This window comes from Delphinapterus leucas, chromosome 17, assembly GCF_059928025.1.
Source record: "Delphinapterus leucas isolate spDelLeu-1000000601 "Yukka" chromosome 17, BTC_Dleu_Yukka2, whole genome shotgun sequence".
Taxonomy (NCBI): domain Eukaryota; kingdom Metazoa; phylum Chordata; class Mammalia; order Artiodactyla; family Monodontidae; genus Delphinapterus; species Delphinapterus leucas.
Window position 1 is genome coordinate 51,562,278 of NC_143145.1, and position 20,413 is coordinate 51,582,690.

The following is a 20,413-nucleotide window of genomic DNA, read 5'->3' on the forward strand; positions in this document are numbered from 1 at the left end:
CACAGGTTACCCTGTGTTTCCTCGTCAGAATCAACTTCTCGAAGTAGGGTGTGCTGCATCAAGCGAACTGCCTCAACCAAGGAACGCCGCAGCTGCTCCCCTGGGCCTGTTCCTTTTCAAAAGCCTGCAGTGCCACAGGCAGAGCAGGACTGGAATGGCAGGAAGAACGCAAGCCGACTATCTCTGGGAGGCACGGTGACTTGAGGCAGGAGGTCCTAGATGGAATGCGAAGCCGAGGGTTACTCTGAGTTCAGCTGAGAGTAGGGCAATCGTAAGACTTCGAGGCCATGCGGGACGTGCCTGAACGGTGTTCGTGAACGTGTGCGAGGGCTGAGGAAATTAAGCTGCTTCCAAAGAGAGTGCAGTGCGTCTCCCTACGCTCGGCATACACAGAGGGGCTCTAAAGGGCTACGGGCCTGGATGTTGCTTAGCACACCCCGGTGGGCCTGCGGTACTCAGTGCCCATCCCGGGAACAGGGTGCTCACGCTAGCCTCCTAGGTGTCCAGAAAACTGTGCTACCGTTACAGGTATGCAGAGCAGAGGCCACCGCCTCCTGGAAACAGCTGCACGCCTCCGCTTCTGCACGGCAATCAGGGCCTTACTGCCAGGCATCTGTTCATGCTGGGTGTGCCGTTAGCGACACAGCATGGTCAGATGCTGACTTTCTCCTCGAGCAGAGTGACTTCAGGTACGAGGTCCTCGAAGTACTCAAAGCGCAGTGTTCTCTCATGGCAGCTCACACAAGGGCCATGACAAAGTCAGACTCACCAGAAATGTCCTGAGGCTGTTCGAGGACTCTGGAAATGTAGCTCTCCACGAGGGACGTACAGTGTGTTGCCCGTCCCTCGGCACGCACAGAGGGCCTCCGAGGGATCAACCAATGGGTCTCGAAGTGGCCCAGCCCGCCCTCAGGAGTCTGCAGGTACTCAGTGAACTTGGAGGGAAAGTGATGCATACCCGACAGGCCTAGGAGTCCTCAAAAGTCTACTTCCTTTAAAATAAAGCATGGAAGGGACTAAGAAGTCATGGAAAGAGCTGCCTGCCTCCCTTTCTGCACGGCTACTAGGGGCCTAGCCTGGAGGCAAGTTTACACGTTGAGATTCCCTTCAGCTCTAGAGCTTGCCAGGCGGACCTCAACCGCGGACATGGAAGCACCTGGTTTAGACAGAGCAGACTCATAATTTTCCCCGAAGCATTCTTACAGGGTTTAGAGGCCTGTCAGGAGCAGGCAATGCCAGGTAGCTTCAAGGCAGGATGAATGCAGCCTTCCAGATGGGAGAGCAAGGCTAGTTCCAGCAGGCCCCCGTTTCCATGGGCACACTCAGCATACACCCCTGTGGTTTCTAACAAGTCCAAAGAGACACAGGTTACCCTGTGTTTCCTCGTCTGAATCAACTTCTCAAAGTAGGGTGTACTGCATCAAGCGAACTGCCTCAAGAAAGGAACGCCGCAGCTGCTCCCCTGGGCCTGTGGCTATTCAAAAGCCTGCAGTGCCGCAGGCAGAGCAGGACTGGAATGGCAGGAAGAACGCAAGCCGACTATCTCTGGGAGGCACGGTGACTTGAGGCAGGAGGTCCTAGATGGAATGCGAAGCCGAGGGTTACTCTGAGTTCAGCTGAGAGTAGGGCAATCGTAAGACTTCGAGGCCATGCGGGACGTGCCTGAACGGTGTTCGTGAACGTGTGCGAGGGCTGAGGAAATTAAGCTGCTTCCAAAGAGAGTGCAGTGCGTCTCCCTACGCTCGGCATACACAGAGGGGCTCTAAAGGGCTACGGGCCTGGATGTTGCTTAGCACACCCCGATGGTCCTGCGGTACTCAGTGCCCATCCCGGAAACAGGGTGCTCACGCTAGCCTCCTAGGTGTCCAGAAAACTGTGCTACCGTTACAGGTACGCAGAGCAGAGGCCACCGCCTCATGGAAACTGCTGCACGCCTTCGCTTCTGCCCGGCAAATCAGGGCCTTACTGCCAGGCATCTGTTCATGCTGGGTGTGCCGTTAGCGACACAGCATGGTCAGATGCTGACTTTCTCCTCGAGCAGAGTGACTTCAGGTACGAGGTCCTCGAAGTACTCAAAGCGCAGTGTTCTCTCATGGCAGCTCACACAAGGGCCATGACAAAGTCAGACTCACCAGAAATGTCCTGAGGCTGTTCGAGGACTCTGGAAATGTAGCTCTCCACGAGGGACGTACAGTGTGTTGCCCGTCCCTCGGCACGCACAGAGGGCCTCCGAGGGATCAACCAATGGGTCTCGAAGTGGCCCAGCCCGCCCACAGGGGTCTGCAGGTACTCAGTGAACTTGGAGGGAAAGTGATGCATACCCGACAGGCCTAGGAGTCCTCAAAAGTCTACTTCCTTTAAAATAAAGCATGGAAGGGACTAAGAACTCATGGAAAGAGCTGCTGCCTCCCTTTCTGCACGGCTACTAGGGGCCTAGCCTGGAGGCAAGTTTACACGTTGAGATTCCCTTCAGCTCTAGAGCTTGCCAGGCGGACCTCAACCGCGGACATGGAAGCACCTGGTTTAGACAGAGCAGACTCATAATTTTCCCCGAAGCATTCTTACAGGTTTAGAGGCCTGTCAGGAGCAGGCAATGTCAGGTAGCTTCAAGGCAGCATGAATGCAGCCTTCCAGATGGGAGAGCAAGGCTAGTTCCAGCAGGCCCCCGTTTCCATGGGCACACTCAGCATACACCCCTGTGGTTTCTAACAAGTCCAAAGAGACACAGGTTACCCTGTGTTTCCTCGTTAGAATCAACTTCTCGAAGTAGGGTGTGCTGCATCAAGCGAACTGCCTCAACCAAGGAACGCCGCAGCTGCTCCCCTGGGCCTGTTCCTTTTCAAAAGCCTGCAGTGCCACAGGCAGAGCAGGACTGGAATGGCAGGAAGAACGCAAGCCGACTATCTCTGGGAGGCACGGTGACTTGAGGCAGGAGGTCCTAGATGGAATGCGAAGCCGAGGGTTACTCTGAGTTCAGCTGAGAGTAGGGCAATCGTAAGACTTCGAGGCCATGCGGGACGTGCCTGAACGGTGTTCGTGAACGTGTGCGAGGGCTGAGGAAATTAAGCTGCTTCCAAAGAGAGTGCAGTGCGTCTCCCTACGCTCGGCATACACAGAGGGGCTCTAAAGGGCTACGGGCCTGGATGTTGCTTAGCACACCCCGGTGGGCCTGCGGTACTCAGTGCCCATCCCGGGAACAGGGTGCTCACGCTAGCCTCCTAGGTGTCCAGAAAACTGTGCTACCGTTACAGGTATGCAGAGCAGAGGCCACCGCCTCCTGGAAACAGCTGCACGCCTCCGCTTCTGCACGGCAATCAGGGCCTTACTGCCAGGCATCTGTTCATGCTGGGTGTGCCGTTAGCGACACAGCATGGTCAGATGCTGACTTTCTCCTCGAGCAGAGTGACTTCAGGTACGAGGTCCTCGAAGTACTCAAAGCGCAGTGTTCTCTCATGGCAGCTCACACAAGGGCCATGACAAAGTCAGACTCACCAGAAATGTCCTGAGGCTGTTCGAGGACTCTGGAAATGTAGCTCTCCACGAGGGACGTACAGTGTGTTGCCCGTCACTCGGCACGCACAGAGGGCCTCCGAGGGATCAACCAATGGGTCTCGAAGTGGCCCAGCCCGCCCTCAGGAGTCTGCAGGTACTCAGTGAACTTGGAGGGAAAGTGATGCATACCCGACAGGCCTAGGAGTCCTCAAAAGTCTACTTCCTTTAAAATAAAGCATGGAAGGGACTAAGAAGTCATGGAAAGAGCTGCCTGCCTCCCTTTCTGCACGGCTACTAGGGGCCTAGCCTGGAGGCAAGTTTACACGTTGAGATTCCCTTCAGCTCTAGAGCTTGCCAGGCGGACCTCAACCGCGGACATGGAAGCACCTGGTTTAGACAGAGCAGACTCATAATTTTCCCCGAAGCATTCTTACAGGGTTTAGAGGCCTGTCAGGAGCAGGCAATGCCAGGTAGCTTCAAGGCAGCATGAATGCAGCCTTCCAGATGGGAGAGCAAGGCTAGTTCCAGCAGGCCCCCGTTTCCATGGGCACACTCAGCATACACCCCTGTGGTTTCTAACAAGTCCAAAGAGACACAGGTTACCCTGTGTTTCCTCGTCTGCATCAACTTCTCAAAGTAGGGTGTACTGCATCAAGCGAACTGCCTCAAGCAAGGAACGCCGCAGCTGCTCCCCTGGGCCTGTGGCTATTCAAAAGCCTGCAGTGCCACAGGCAGAGCAGGACTGGAATGGCAGGAAGAACGCAAGCCGACTATCTCTGGGAGGCACGGTGACTTGAGGCAGGAGGTCCTAGATGGAATGCGAAGCCGAGGGTTACTCTGAGTTCAGCTGAGAGTAGGGCAATCGTAAGACTTCGAGGCCATGCGGGACGTGCCTGAACAGTGTTCGTGAACGTGTGCAAGGGCTGAGGAAATTAAGCTGCTTCCAAAGAGAGTGCAGTGCGTCTCCCTACGCTCGGCATACACAGAGGGGCTCTAAAGGGCTACGGGCCTGGATGTTGCTTAGCACACCCCGATGGTCCTGCGGTACTCAGTGCCCATCCCGGGAACAGGGTGCTCACGCTAGCCTCCTAGGTGTCCAGAAAACTGTGCTACCGTTACAGGTACGCAGAGCAGAGGCCACCGCCTCATGGAAACTGCTGCACGCCTTCGCTTCTGCCCGGCAAATCAGGGCCTTACTGCCAGGCATCTGTTCATGCTGGGTGTGCCGTTAGCGACACAGCATGGTCAGATGCTGACTTTCTCCTCGAGCAGAGTGACTTCAGGTACGAGGTCCTCGAAGTACTCAAAGCGCAGTGTTCTCTCATGGCAGCTCACACAAGGGCCATGACAAAGTCAGACTCACCAGAAATGTCCTGAGGCTGTTCGAGGACTCTGGAAATGTAGCTCTCCACGAGGGACGTACAGTGTGTTGCCCGTCCCTCGGCACGCACAGAGGGCCTCCGAGGGATCAACCAATGGGTCTCGAAGTGGCCCAGCCCGCCCACAGGGGTCTGCAGGTACTCAGTGAACTTGGAGGGAAAGTGATGCATACCCGACAGGCCTAGGAGTCCTCAAAAGTCTACTTCCTTTAAAATAAAGCATGGAAGGGACTAAGAACTCATGGAAAGAGCTGCTGCCTCCCTTTCTGCACGGCTACTAGGGGCCTAGCCTGGAGGCAAGTTTACACGTTGAGATTCCCTTCAGCTCTAGAGCTTGCCAGGCGGACCTCAACCGCGGACATGGAAGCACCTGGTTTAGACAGAGCAGACTCATAATTTTCCCCGAAGCATTCTTACAGGGTTTAGAGGCTTGTCAGGAGCAGGCAATGTCAGGTAGCTTCAAGGCAGCATGAATGCAGCCTTCCAGATGGGAGAGCAAGGCTAGATCCAGCAGGCCCCCGTTTCCATGGGCACACTCAGCATACACCCCTGTGGTTTCTAACAAGTCCAAAGAGACACAGGTTACCCTGTGTTTCCTCGTCAGAATCAACTTCTCGAAGTAGGGTGTGCTGCATCAAGCGAACTGCCTCAACCAAGGAACGCCGCAGCTGCTCCCCTGGGCCTGTGGCTTTTCAAAAGCCTGCAGTGCCACAGGCAGAGCAGGACTGGAATGGCAGGAAGAACGCAAGCCGACTATCTCTGGGAGGCCCGGTGACTTGAGGCAGGAGGTCCTAGATGGAATGCGAAGCCGAGGGTTACTCTGAGTTCAGCTGAGAGTAGGGCAATCGTAAGACTTCGAGGCCATGCGGGACGTGCCTGAACGGTGTTCGTGAACGTGTGCGAGGGCTGAGGAAATTAAGCTGCTTCCAAAGAGAGTGCAGTGCGTTTCCCTACGCTCGGCATACACAGAGGGGCTCTAAAGGGCTACGGGCCTGGATGTTGCTTAGCACACCCCGGTGGGCCTGCGGTACTCAGTGCCCATCCCGGGAACAGGGTGCTCAAGCTAGCCTCCTAGGTGTCCAGAAAACTATGCTACCGTTACAGGTATGCAGAGCAGAGGCCACCGCCTCCTGGAAACAGCTGCACGCCTCCGTTTCTGCACGGCAATCAGGGCCTTACTGCCAGGCATCTGTTCATGCTGGGTGTGCCGTTAGTGACACAGCATGGTCAGATGCTGACTTTCTCCTCGAGCAGAGTGACTTCAGGTACGAGGTCCTCGAAGTACTCAAAGCGCAGTGTTCTCTCATGGCAGCTCACACAAGGGCCATGACAAAGTCAGACTCACCAGAAATGTCCTGAGGCTGTTCGAGGACTCTGGAAATGTAGCTCTCCACGAGGGACGTACAGTGTGTTGCCCGTCCCTCGGCACGCACAGAGGGCCTCCGAGGGATCAACCAATGGGTCTCGAAGTGGCCCAGCCAGCCCACAGGGGTCTGCAGGTACTCAGTGAACTTGGAGGGAAATTGATGCATACCCGACAGGCCTAGGAGTCCTCAAAAGTCTACTTCCTTTAAAATAAAGCATGGAAGGGACTAAGAACTCATGGAAAGAGCTGCCTGCCTCCCTTTCTGCACGGCTACTAGGGGCCTAGCCTGGAGGCAAGTTTACACGTTGAGATTCCCTTCAGCTCTAGAGCTTGCCAGGCGGACCTCAACCGCGGACATGGAAGCACCTGGTTTAGACAGAGCAGACTCATAATTTTCCCCGAAGCATTCTTACAGGGTTTAGAGGCTTGTCAGGAGCAGGCAATGTCAGGTAGCTTCAAGGCAGCATGAATGCAGCCTTCCAGATGGGAGAGCAAGGCTAGTTCCAGCAGGCCCCCGTTTCCATGGGCACACTCAGCATACACCCCTGTGGTTTCTAACAAGTCCAAAGAGACACAGGTTACCCTGTGTTTCCTTGTCTGAATCAACTTCTCAAAGTAGGGTGTACTGCATCAAGCGAACTGCCTCAAGCAAGGAACGCCGCAGCTGCTCCCCTGGGCCTGTGGCTATTCAAAAGCCTGCAGTGCCACAGGCAGAGCAGGACTGGAATGGCAGGAAGAACGCAAGCCGACTATCTCTGGGAGGCACGTTGAATTGAGGCAGGAGGTCCTAGATGGAATGCGAAGCCGAGGGTTACTCTGAGTTCAGCTGAGAGTAGGGCAATCGTAAGACTTCGAGGCCATGCGGGACGTGCCTGAACGGTGTTCGTGAACGTGTGCGAGGGCTGAGGAAATTAAGCTGCTTCCAAAGAGAGTGCAGTGCGTCTCCCTACGCTCGGCAAACACAGAGGGGCTCTAAAGGGCTACGGGCCTGGATGTTGCTTAGCACACCCCGATGGTCCTGCGGTACTCAGTGCCCATCCCGGGAACAGGGTGCTCACGCTAGCCTCCTAGGTGTCCAGAAAACTGTGCTACCGTTACAGGTACGCAGAGCAGAGGCCACCGCCTCCTGGAAACAGCTGCACGCCTCCGCTTCTGCACGGCAAATCAAGGCATTACTGCCAGTCATCTGTTCATGCTGGGTGTGCCGTTAGCGACACAGCATGGTCAGATGCTGACTTTCTCCTCGAGCAGAGTGACTTCAGGTACGAGGTCCTCGAAGTACTCAAAGCGCAGTGTTCTCTCATGGCAGCTCACACAAGGGCCATGACAAAGTCAGACTCACCAGAAATGTCCTGAGGCTGTTCGAGGACTCTGGAAATGTAGCTCTCCACGAGGGACGTACAGTGTGTTGCCCGTCACTCGGCACGCACAGAGGGCCTCCGAGGGATCAACCAATGGGTCTCGAAGTGGCCCAGCCGGCCCACAGGGGTTTGCAGGTACACAGTGTACTTGGAGGGAAAGTGATGCATACCCGACAGGCCTAGGAGTACTCAAAAGTCTACTTCCTTTAAAATAAAGCATGGAAGGGACTAAGAACTCATGGAAAGAGCTGCCTGCCTCCCTTTCTGCACGGCTACTAGGGGCCTAGCCTGGAGGCAAGTTTACACGTTGAGATTCCCTTCAGCTCTAGAGCTTGCCAGGCGGACCTCAACCGCGGACATGGAAGCCCCTGGTTTAGACAGACTCATAATTTTCCCCGAAGCATTCTTACACGGTTTAGAGGCCTGTCAGGAGCAGGCAATGTCAGGTAGCTTCAAGGCAGCATGAATGCAGCCTTCCAGATGGGAGAGCAAGGCTAGTTCCAGCAGGCCCCCGTTTCCATGGGCACACTCAGCATACACCCCTGTGGTTTCTAACAAGTCCAAAGAGACACAGGTTACCCTGTGTTTTCTCGTCTGAATCAACTTCTCAAAGTAGGGTGTACTGCATCAAGCGAACTGCCTCAAGCAAGGAACGCCGCAGCTGCTCCCCTGGGCCTGTGGCTATTCAAAAGCCTGCAGTGCCACAGGCAGAGCAGGACTGGAATGGCAGGAAGAACGCAAGCCGACTATCTCTGGGAGGCACGGTGACTTGAGGCAGGAGGTCCTAGATGGAATGCGAAGCCGAGGGTTACTCTGAGTTCAGCTGAGAGTAGGGCAATCGTAAGACTTCGAGGCCATGTGGGACGTGCCAGAAAGGTGTTCGTGAACGTGTGCGAGGGCTGAGGAAATTAAGCTGCTTCCAAAGAGAGTGCAGTGCGTCTCCCTACGCTCCGCATACACAGAGGGGCTCTAAAGGGCTACGGGCCTGGATGTTGCTTAGCACACCCCGGTGGGCCTGCGGTACTCAGTGCCCATCCCGGGAACAGGGTGCTCACGCTAGCCTCCTAGGTGTCCAGAAAACTGTGCTACCGTTACAGGTACGCAGAGCAGAGGCCACCGCCTCCTGGAAACAGCTGCACGCCTACGCTTCTGCACGGCAATTCAAGGCCTTACTGCCAGGCATCTGTTCATGCTGGGTGTGCCGTTAGCGACACAGCATGGTCAGATGCTGACTTTCTCCTCGAGCAGAGTGACTTCAGGTACGAGGTCCTCGAAGTACTCAAAGCGCAGTGTTCTCTCATGGCAGCTCACACAAGGGCCATGACAAAGTCAGACTCACCAGAAATGTCCTGAGGCTGTTCGAGGACTCTGGAAATGTAGCTCTCCACGAGGGACGTACAGTGTGTTGCCCGTCCCTCGGCACGCACAGAGGGCCTCCGAGGGATCAACCAATGGGTCTCGAAGTGGCCCAGCCCGCCCACAGGGGTCTGCAGGTACACAGTGTACTCGGAGGGAAAGTGATGCATACCCGACAGGCCTAGGAGTCCTCAAAAGTCTACTTCCTTTAAAATAAAGCATGGAAGGGACTAAGAACTCATGGAAAGAGCTGCCTGCCTCCCTTTCTGCACGGCTACTAGGGGCCTAGCCTGGAGGCAAGTTTACACGTTGAGATTCCCTTCAGCTCTAGAGCTTGCCAGGCGGACCTCAACCGCGGACATGGAAGCACCTGGTTTAGACAGACTCATAATTTTCCCCGAAGCATTCTTACAGGGTTTAGAGGCTTGTCAGGAGCAGGCAATGTCAGGTAGCTTCAAGGCAGCATGAATGCAGCCTTCCAGATGGGAGAGCAAGGCTAGTTCCAGCAGGCCCCCGTTTCCATGGGCACACTCAGCATACACCCCTGTGGTTTCTAACAAGTCCAAAGAGACACAGGTTACCCTGTGTTTCCTCGTCTGCATCAACTTCTCAAAGTAGGGTGTACTGCATCAAGCGAACTGCCTCAAGCAAGGAACGCCGCAGCTGCTCCCCTGGGCCTGTGGCTTTTCAAAAGCCTGCAGTGCCACAGGCAGAGCAGGACTGGAATGGCAGGAAGAACGCAAGCCGACTATCTCTGGGAGGCACGGTGACTTGAGGCAGGAGGTCCTAGATGGAATGCGAAGCCGAGGGTTACTCTGAGTTCAGCTGAGAGTAGGGCAATCGTAAGACTTCGAGGCCATGCGAGACGTGCCTGAACGGTGTTCGTGAACGTGTGCGAGGGCTGAGGAAATTAAGCTGCTTCCAAAGAGAGTGCAGTGCGTCTCCCTACGCCCGGCATACACAGAGGGGCTCTAAAGGGCTACGGGCCTGGATGTTGCTTAGCACACCCCGGTGGGCCTGCGGTACTCAGTGCCCATCCCGGGAACAGGGTGCTCACGCTAGCCTCCTAGGTGTCCAGAAAACTGTGCTACCGTTACAGGTACGCAGAGCAGAGGACACCGCCTGATGGAAACTGCTGCACGCCTCCGCTTCTGCACGGCAATTCAGGGCCTTACTGCCAGGCATCTGTTCATGCTGGGTGTGCCGTTAGCGACACAGCATGGTCAGATGCTGACTTTCTCCTCGAGCAGAGTGACTTCAGGTACGAGGTCCTCGAAGTACTCAAAGCGCAGTGTTCTCTCATGGCAGCTCACACAAGGGCCATGACAAAGTCAGACTCACCAGAAATGTCCTGAGGCTGTTCGAGGACTCTGGAAATGTAGCTCTCCACGAGGGACGTACAGTGTGTTGCCCGTCCCTCGGCACGCACAGAGGGCCTCCGAGGGATCAACCAATGGGTCTCGAAGTGGCCCAGCCGGCCCACAGGGGTCTGCAGGTACTCAGTGAACTTGGAGGGAAAGTGATGCATACCCGACAGGCCTAGGAGTCCTCAAAAGTCTACTTCCTTTAAAATAAAGCATGGAAGGGACTAAGAACTCATGGAAAGAGCTGCCTGCCTCCCTTTCTGCACGGCTACTAGGGGCCTAGCCTGGAGGCAAGTTTACACGTTGAGATTCCCTTCAGCTCTAGAGCTTGCCAGGCGGACCTCAACCGCGGACATGGAAGCACCTGGTTTAGACAGAGCAGACTCATAATTTTCCCCGAAGCATTCTTACAGGGTTTAGAGGCCTGTCAAGAGCAGGCAATGTCAGGTAACTTCAAGGCAGCATGAATGCAGCCTTCCAGATGGGAGAGCAAGCCTAGATCCAGCAGGGCCCCGTTTCCATGGGCACACTCAGCATACACCCCTGTGGTTTCTAACAAGTCCAAAGAGACACAGGTTACCCTGTGTTTCCTCGTCAGAATTAACTTCTCGAAGTAGGGTGTGCTGCATCAAGCGAACTGCCTCAAGCAAGGAACGCCGCAGCTGCTCCCCTGGGCCTGTGGCTTTTCAAAAGCCTGCAGTGCCACAGGCAGAGCAGGACTGGAATGGCAGGAAGAACGCAAGCCGACTATCTCTGGGAGGCACGGTGACTTGAGGCAGGAGGTCCTAGATGGAATGCGAAGCCGAGGGTTACTCTGAGTTCAGCTGAGAGTAGGGCAATCGTAAGACTTCGAGGCCATGCGGGATGTGCCTGAACGGTGTTCGTGAACGTGTGCGAGGGCTGAGGAAATTAAGCTGCTTCCAAAGAGAGTGCAGTGCGTCTCCCTACGCCCGGCATACACAGAGGGGCTCTAAAGGGCTACGGGCCTGGATGTTGCTTAGCACACCCCGGTGGGCCTGCGGTACTCAGTGCCCATCCCGGGAACAGGGTGCTCACTCTAGCCTCCTAGATGTCCAGAAAACTGTGCTACCGTTACAGGTACGCAGAGCAGAGGCCACCGCCTCCTGGAAACTGCTGCACGCCTCCGCTTCTGCACGGCAATTCAGGGCCTTACTGCCAGGCATCTGTTCATGCTGGGTGTGCCGTTAGCGACACAGCATGGTCAGATGCTGACTTTCTCCTCGAGCAGAGTGACTTCAGGTACGAGGTCCTCGAAGTACTCAAAGCGCAGTGTTCTCTCATGGCAGCTCACACAAGGGCCATGACAAAGTCAGACTCACCAGAAATGTCCTGAGGCTGTTCGAGGACTCTGGAAATGTAGCTCTCCACGAGGGACGTACAGTGTGTTGCCCGTCACTCGGCACGCACAGAGGGCCTCCGAGGGATCAACCAATGGGTCTCGAAGTGGCCCAGCCCGCCCTCAGGAGTCTGCAGGTACTCAGTGAACTTGGAGGGAAAGTGACGCATACCCGACAGGCCTAGGAGTCCTCAAAAGTCTACTTCCTTTAAAATAAAGCATGGAAGGGACTAAGAAGTCATGGAAAGAGCTGCCTGCCTCCCTTTCTGCACGGCTACTAGGGGCCTAGCCTGGAGGCAAGTTTACACGTTGAGATTCCCTTCAGCTCTAGAGCTTGCCAGGCGGACCTCAACCGCGGACATGGAAGCACCTGGTTTAGACAGAGCAGACTCATAATTTTCCCCGAAGCATTCTTACAGGGTTTAGAGGCCTGTCAGGAGCAGGCAATGTCAGGTAGCTTCAAGGCAGCATGAATGCAGCCTTCCAGATGGGAGAGCAAGCCTAGATCCAGCAGGCCCCCGTTTCCATGGGCACACTCAGCATACACCCCTGTGGTTTCTAAGAAGTCCAAAGAGACACAGGTTACCCTGTGTTTCCTCGTCAGAATCAACTTCTCGAAGTAGGGTGTGCTGCATCAAGCGAACTGCCTCAAGCAAGGAACGCCGCAGCTGCTCCCCTGGGCCTGTGGCTATTCAAAAGCCTGCAGTGCCACAGGCAGAGCAGGACTGGAATGGCAGGAAGAACGCAAGCCGACTATCTCTGGGAGGCACGGTGACTTGAGGCAGGAGGTCCTAGATGGAATGCGAAGCCGAGGGTTACTCTGAGTTCAGCTGAGAGTAGGGCAATCGTAAGACTTCGAGGCCATGCGGGACGTGCCTGAACGGTGTTCGTGAACGTATGCGAGGGCTGAGGAAATTAAGCTGCTTCCAAAGAGAGTGCAGTGCGTCTCCCTACGCCCGGCATACACAGAGGGGCTCTAAAGGGCTACGGGCCTGGATGTTGCTTAGCACACCCCGGTGGGCCTGCGGTACTCAGTGCCCATCCCGGGAACAGGGTGCTCACGCTAGCCTCCTAGGTGTCCAGAAAACTGTGCTACCGTTACAGGTACGCAGAGCAGAGGACACCGCCTCCTGGAAACAGCTGCACGCCTCCGCTTCTGCACGGCAATTCAGGGCCTTACTGCCAGGCATCTGTTCATGCTGGGTGTGCCGTTAGCGACACAGCATGGTCAGATGCTGACTTTCTCCTCGAGCAGAGTGACTTCAGGTACTAGGTCCTCGAAGTACTCAAAGCGCAGTGTTCTCTCATGGCAGCTCACACAAGGGCCATGACAAAGTCAGACTCACCAGAAATGTCCTGAGGCTGTTCGAGGACTCTGGAAATGTAGCTCTCCACGAGGGACGTACAGTGTGTTGCCCGTCCCTCGGCACGCACAGAGGGCCTCCGAGGGATCAACCAATGGGTCTCGAAGTGGCCCAGCCCGCCCTCAGGAGTCTGCAGGTACTCAGTGAACTTGGAGGGAAAGTGATGCATACCCGACAGGCCTAGGAGTCCTCAAAAGTCTACTTCCTTTAAAATAAAGCATGGAAGGGACTAAGAAGTCATGGAAAGAGCTGCCTGCCTCCCTTTCTGCACGGCTACTAGGGACCTAGCCTGGAGGCAAGTTTACACGTTGAGATTCCCTTCAGCTCTAGAGCTTGCCAGGCGGACCTCAACCGCGGACATGGAAGCACCTGGTTTAGACAGAGCAGACTCATAATTTTCCCCGAAGCATTCTTACAGGGTTTAGAGGCCTGTCAGGAGCAGGCAATGTCAGGTAGCTTCAAGGCAGCATGAATGCAGCCTTCCAGATGGGAGAGCAAGCCTAGTTCCAGCAGGCCCCCGTTTCCATGGGCACACTCAGCACACACCCCTGTGGTTTCTAACAAGTCCAAAGAGACACAGGTTACCCTGTGTTTCCTCGTCTGCATCAACTTCTCAAAGTAGGGTGTACTGCATCAAGCGAACTGCCTCAAGCAAGGAACGCCGCAGCTGCTCCCCTGGGCCTGTGGCTATTCAAAAGCCTGCAGTGCCACAGGCAGAGCAGGACTGGAATGGCAGGAAGAACGCAAGCCGACTATCTCTGGGAGGCACGGTGACTTGAGGCAGGAGGTCCTAGATGGAATGCGAAGCCGAGGGTTACTCTGAGTTCAGCTGAGAGTAGGGCAATCGTAAGACTTCGAGGCCATGCGGGACGTGCCTGAACGGTGTTCGTGAACGTGTGCGAGGGCTGAGGAAATTAAGCTGCTTCCAAAGAGAGTGCAGTGCGTCTCCCTACGCTCGGCATACACAGAGGGGCTCTAAAGGGCTACGGGCCTGGATGTTGCTTAGCACACCCCGGTGGGCCTGCGGTACTCAGTGCCCATCCCGGGAACAGGGTGCTCACGCTAGCCTCCTAGGTGTCCAGAAAACTGTGCTACCGTTACAGGTATGCAGAGCAGAGGCCACCGCCTCCTGGAAACTGCTGCACGCCTCCGCTTCTGCACGGCAATCAGGGCCTTACTGCCAGGCATCTGTTCATGCTGGGTGTGCCGTTAGCGACACAGCATGGTCAGATGCTGACTTTCTCCTCGAGCAGAGTGACTTCAGGTACGAGGTCCTCGAAGTACTCAAAGCGCAGTGTTGTCTCATGGCAGCTCACACAAGGGCCATGACAAAGTCAGACTCACCAGAAATGTCCTGAGGCTGTTCGAGGACTCTGGAAATGTAGCTCTCCACGAGGGACGTACAGTGTGTTGCCCGTCCCTCGGCACGCACAGAGGGCCTCCGAGGGATCAACCAATGGGTCTCGAAGTGGCCCAGCCGGCCCACAGGGGTCTGCAGGTACTCAGTGAACTTGGAGGGAAAGTGATGCATACCCGACAGGCCTAGGAGTCCTCAAAAGTCTACTTCCTTTAAAATAAAGCATGGAAGGGACTAAGAACTCATGGAAAGAGCTGCCTGCCTCCCTTTCTGCACGGCTACTAGGGGCCTAGCCTGGAGGCAAGTTTACACGTTGAGATTCCCTTCAGCTCTAGAGCTTGCCAGGCGGACCTCAACCGCGGACATGGAAGCACCTGGTTTAGACAGAGCAGACTCATAATTTTCCCCGAAGCATTCTTACAGGGTTTAGAGGCCTGTCAAGAGCAGGCAATGTCAGGTAACTTCAAGGCAGCATGAATGCAGCCTTCCAGATGGGAGAGCAAGCCTAGATCCAGCAGGGCCCCGTTTCCATGGGCACACTCAGCATACACCCCTGTGGTTTCTAACAAGTCCAAAGAGACACAGGTTACCCTGTGTTTCCTCGTCAGAATCAACTTCTCGAAGTAGGGTGTGCTGCATCAAGCGAACTGCCTCAAGCAAGGAACGCCGCAGCTGCTCCCCTGGGCCTGTGGCTTTTCAAAAGCCTGCAGTGCCACAGGCAGAGCAGGACTGGAATGGCAGGAAGAACGCAAGCCGACTATCTCTGGGAGGCACGGTGACTTGAGGCAGGAGGTCCTAGATGGAATGCGAAGCCGAGGGTTACTCTGAGTTCAGCTGAGAGTAGGGCAATCGTAAGACTTCGAGGCCATGCGGGATGTGCCTGAACGGTGTTCGTGAACGTGTGCGAGGGCTGAGGAAATTAAGCTGCTTCCAAAGAGAGTGCAGTGCGTCTCCCTACGCCCGGCATACACAGAGGGGCTCTAAAGGGCTACGGGCCTGGATGTTGCTTAGCACACCCCGGTGGGCCTGCGGTACTCAGTGCCCATCCCGGGAACAGGGTGCTCACTCTAGCCTCCTAGGTGTCCAGAAAACTGTGCTACCGTTACAGGTACGCAGAGCAGAGGACACCGCCTCCTGGAAACTGCTGCACGCCTCCGCTTCTGCACGGCAATTCAGGGCCTTACTGCCAGGCATCTGTTCATGCTGGGTGTGCCGTTAGCGACACAGCATGGTCAGATGCTGACTTTCTCCTCGAGCAGAGTGACTTCAGGTACGAGGTCCTCGAAGTACTCAAAGCGCAGTGTTCTCTCATGGCAGCTCACACAAGGGCCATGACAAAGTCAGACTCACCAGAAATGTCCTGAGGCTGTTCGAGGACTCTGGAAATGTAGCTCTCCACGAGGGACGTACAGTGTGTTGCCCGTCACTCGGCACGCACAGAGGGCCTCCGAGGGATCAACCAATGGGTCTCGAAGTGGCCCAGCCCGCCCTCAGGAGTCGGCAGGTACTCAGTGAACTTGGAGGGAAAGTGATGCATACCCGACAGGCCTAGGAGTCCTCAAAAGTCTACTTCCTTTAAAATAAAGCATGGAAGGGACTAAGAAGTCATGGAAAGAGCTGCCTGCCTCCCTTTCTGCACGGCTACTAGGGGCCTAGCCTGGAGGCAAGTTTACACGTTGAGATTCCCTTCAGCTCTAGAGCTTGCCAGGCGGACCTCAACCGCGGACATGGAAGCACCTGGTTTAGACAGAGCAGACTCATAATTTTCCCCGAAGCATTCTTACAGGGTTTAGAGGCCTGTCAAGAGCAGGCAATGTCAGGTAACTTCAAGGCAGCATGAATGCAGCCTTCCAGATGGGAGAGCAAGCCTAGATCCAGCAGGCCCCCGTTTCCATGGGCACACTCAGCATACACCCCTGTGGTTTCTAACAAGTCCAAAGAGACACAGGTTACCCTGTGTTTCCTCGTCAGAATCAACTTCTCGAAGTAGGGTGTGCTGCATCAAGCGAACTGCCTCAACCAAGGAACGCTGCAGCTGCTCCCCTGGGCCTGTGGCTTTTCAAAAGCCTGCAGTGCCACAGGCAGAGCAGGACTGGAATGGCAGGAAGAACGCAAGCCGACTATCTCTGGGAGGCACGGTGACTTGAGGCAGGAGGTCCTAGATGGAATGCGAAGCCGAGGGTTACTCTGAGTTCAGCTGAGAGTAGGGCAATCGTAAGACTTCGAGGCCATGCGGGACGTGCCTGAACGGTGTTCGTGAACGTGTGCGAGGGCTGAGGAAATTAAGCTGCTTCCAAAGAGAGTGCAGTGCGTCTCCCTACGCCCGGCATACACAGAGGGGCTCTAAAGGGCTACGGGCCTGGATGTTGCTTAGCACACCCCGGTGGGCCTGCGGTACTCAGTGCCCATCCCGGGAACAGGGTGCTCACGCTAGCCTCCTAGGTGTCCAGAAAACTGTGCTACCGTTACAGGTATGCAGAGCAGAGAACACCGCCTCATGGAAACAGCTGCACGCCTCCGCTTCTGCACGGCAATTCAGGGCCTTACTGCCAGGCATCTGTTCATGCTGGGTGTGCCGTTAGCGACACAGCATGGTCAGATGCTGACTTTCTCCTCGAGCAGAGTGACTTCAGGTACGAGGTCCTCGAAGTACTCAAAGCGCAGTGTTCTCTCATGGCAGCTCACACAAGGGCCATGACAAAGTCAGACTCACCAGAAATGTCCTGAGGCTGTTCGAGGACTCTGGAAATGTAGCTCTCCACGAGGGACATACAGTGTGTTGCCCGTCACTCGGCACGCACAGAGGGCCTCCGAGGGATCAACCAATGGGTCTCGAAGTGGCCCAGCCCGCCCTCAGGAGTCTGCAGGTACTCAGTGAACTTGGAGGGAAAGTGATGCATACCCGACAGGCCTAGGAGTCCTCAAAAGTCTACTTCCTTTAAAATAAAGCATGGAAGGGACTAAAAACTCATGGAAAGAGCTGCCTGCCTCCCTTTCTGCACGGCTACTAGGGGCCTAGCCTGGAGGCAAGTTTACACGTTGAGATTCCCTTCAGCTCTAGAGCTTGCCAGGCGGACCTCAACCGCGGACATGGAAGCACCTGGTTTAGACAGACTCATAATTTTCCCCGAAGCATTCTTACAGGGTTTAGAGGCTTGTCAGGAGCAGGCAATGTCAGGTAGCTTCAAGGCAGCATGAATGCAGCCTTCCAGATGGGAGAGCAAGGCTAGATCCAGCAGGCCCCCGTTTCCATGGGCACACTCAGCATACACCCCTGTGGTTTCTAACAAGTCCAAAGAGACACAGGTTACCCTGTGTTTCCTCGTCAGAATCAACTTCTCGAAGTAGGGTGTGCTGCATCAAGCGAACTGCCTCAACCAAGGAACGCCGCAGCTGCTCCCCTGGGCCTGTGGCTTTTCAAAAGCCTGCAGTGCCACAGGCAGAGCAGGACTGGAATGGCAGGAAGAACGCAAGCCGACTATCTCTGGGAGGCCCGGTGACTTGAGGCAGGAGGTCCTAGATGGAATGCGAAGCCGAGGGTTACTCTGAGTTCAGCTGAGAGTAGGGCAATCGTAAGACTTCGAGGCCATGCGGGACGTGCCTGAACGGTGTTCGTGAACGTGTGCGAGGGCTGAGGAAATTAAGCTGCTTCCAAAGAGAGTGCAGTGCGTTTCCCTACGCTCGGCATACACAGAGGGGCTCTAAAGGGCTACGGGCCTGGATGTTGCTTAGCACACCCCGGTGGGCCTGCGGTACTCAGTGCCCATCCCGGGAACAGGGTGCTCAAGCTAGCCTCCTAGGTGTCCAGAAAACTATGCTACCGTTACAGGTATGCAGAGCAGAGGCCACCGCCTCCTGGAAACAGCTGCACGCCTCCGTTTCTGCACGGCAATCAGGGCCTTACTGCCAGGCATCTGTTCATGCTGGGTGTGCCGTTAGTGACACAGCATGGTCAGATGCTGACTTTCTCCTCGAGCAGAGTGACTTCAGGTACGAGGTCCTCGAAGTACTCAAAGCGCAGTGTTCTCTCATGGCAGCTCACACAAGGGCCATGACAAAGTCAGACTCACCAGAAATGTCCTGAGGCTGTTCGAGGACTCTGGAAATGTAGCTCTCCACGAGGGACGTACAGTGTGTTGCCCGTCCCTCGGCACGCACAGAGGGCCTCCGAGGGATCAACCAATGGGTCTCGAAGTGGCCCAGCCAGCCCACAGGGGTCTGCAGGTACTCAGTGAACTTGGAGGGAAATTGATGCATACCCGACAGGCCTAGGAGTCCTCAAAAGTCTACTTCCTTTAAAATAAAGCATGGAAGGGACTAAGAACTCATGGAAAGAGCTGCCTGCCTCCCTTTCTGCACGGCTACTAGGGGCCTAGCCTGGAGGCAAGTTTACACGTTGAGATTCCCTTCAGCTCTAGAGCTTGCCAGGCGGACCTCAACCGCGGACATGGAAGCACCTGGTTTAGACAGAGCAGACTCATAATTTTCCCCGAAGCATTCTTACAGGGTTTAGAGGCTTGTCAGGAGCAGGCAATGTCAGGTAGCTTCAAGGCAGCATGAATGCAGCCTTCCAGATGGGAGAGCAAGGCTAGTTCCAGCAGGCCCCCGTTTCCATGGGCACACTCAGCATACACCCCTGTGGTTTCTAACAAGTCCAAAGAGACACAGGTTACCCTGTGTTTCCTTGTCTGAATCAACTTCTCAAAGTAGGGTGTACTGCATCAAGCGAACTGCCTCAAGCAAGGAACGCCGCAGCTGCTCCCCTGGGCCTGTGGCTATTCAAAAGCCTGCAGTGCCACAGGCAGAGCAGGACTGGAATGGCAGGAAGAACGCAAGCCGACTATCTCTGGGAGGCACGTTGAATTGAGGCAGGAGGTCCTAGATGGAATGCGAAGCCGAGGGTTACTCTGAGTTCAGCTGAGAGTAGGGCAATCGTAAGACTTCGAGGCCATGCGGGACGTGCCTGAACGGTGTTCGTGAACGTGTGCGAGGGCTGAGGAAATTAAGCTGCTTCCAAAGAGAGTGCAGTGCGTCTCCCTACGCTCGGCAAACACAGAGGGGCTCTAAAGGGCTACGGGCCTGGATGTTGCTTAGCACACCCCGATGGTCCTGCGGTACTCAGTGCCCATCCCGGGAACAGGGTGCTCACGCTAGCCTCCTAGGTGTCCAGAAAACTGTGCTACCGTTACAGGTACGCAGAGCAGAGGCCACCGCCTCCTGGAAACAGCTGCACGCCTACGCTTCTGCACGGCAATTCAAGGCCTTACTGCCAGGCATCTGTTCATGCTGGGTGTGCCGTTAGCGACACAGCATGGTCAGATGCTGACTTTCTCCTCGAGCAGAGTGACTTCAGGTACGAGGTCCTCGAAGTACTCAAAGCGCAGTGTTCTCTCATGGCAGCTCACACAAGGGCCATGACAAAGTCAGACTCACCAGAAATGTCCTGAGGCTGTTCGAGGACTCTGGAAATGTAGCTCTCCACGAGGGACGTACAGTGTGTTGCCCGTCCCTCGGCACGCACAGAGGGCCTCCGAGGGATCAACCAATGGGTCTCGAAGTGGCCCAGCCCGCCCACAGTGGTCTGCAGGTACACAGTGTACTCGGAGGGAAAGTGATGCATACCCGACAGGCCTAGGAGTCCTCAAAAGTCTACTTCCTTTAAAATAAAGCATGGAAGGGACTAAGAACTCATGGAAAGAGCTGCCTGCCTCCCTTTCTGCACGGCTACTAGGGGCCTAGCCTGGAGGCAAGTTTACACGTTGAGATTCCCTTCAGCTCTAGAGCTTGCCAGGCGGACCTCAACCGCGGACATGGAAGCACCTGGTTTAGACAGACTCATAATTTTCCCCGAAGCATTCTTACAGGGTTTAGAGGCTTGTCAGGAGCAGGCAATGTCAGGTAGCTTCAAGGCAGCATGAATGCAGCCTTCCAGATGGGAGAGCAAGGCTAGTTCCAGCAGGCCCCCGTTTCCATGGGCACACTCAGCATACACCCCTGTGGTTTCTAACAAGTCCAAA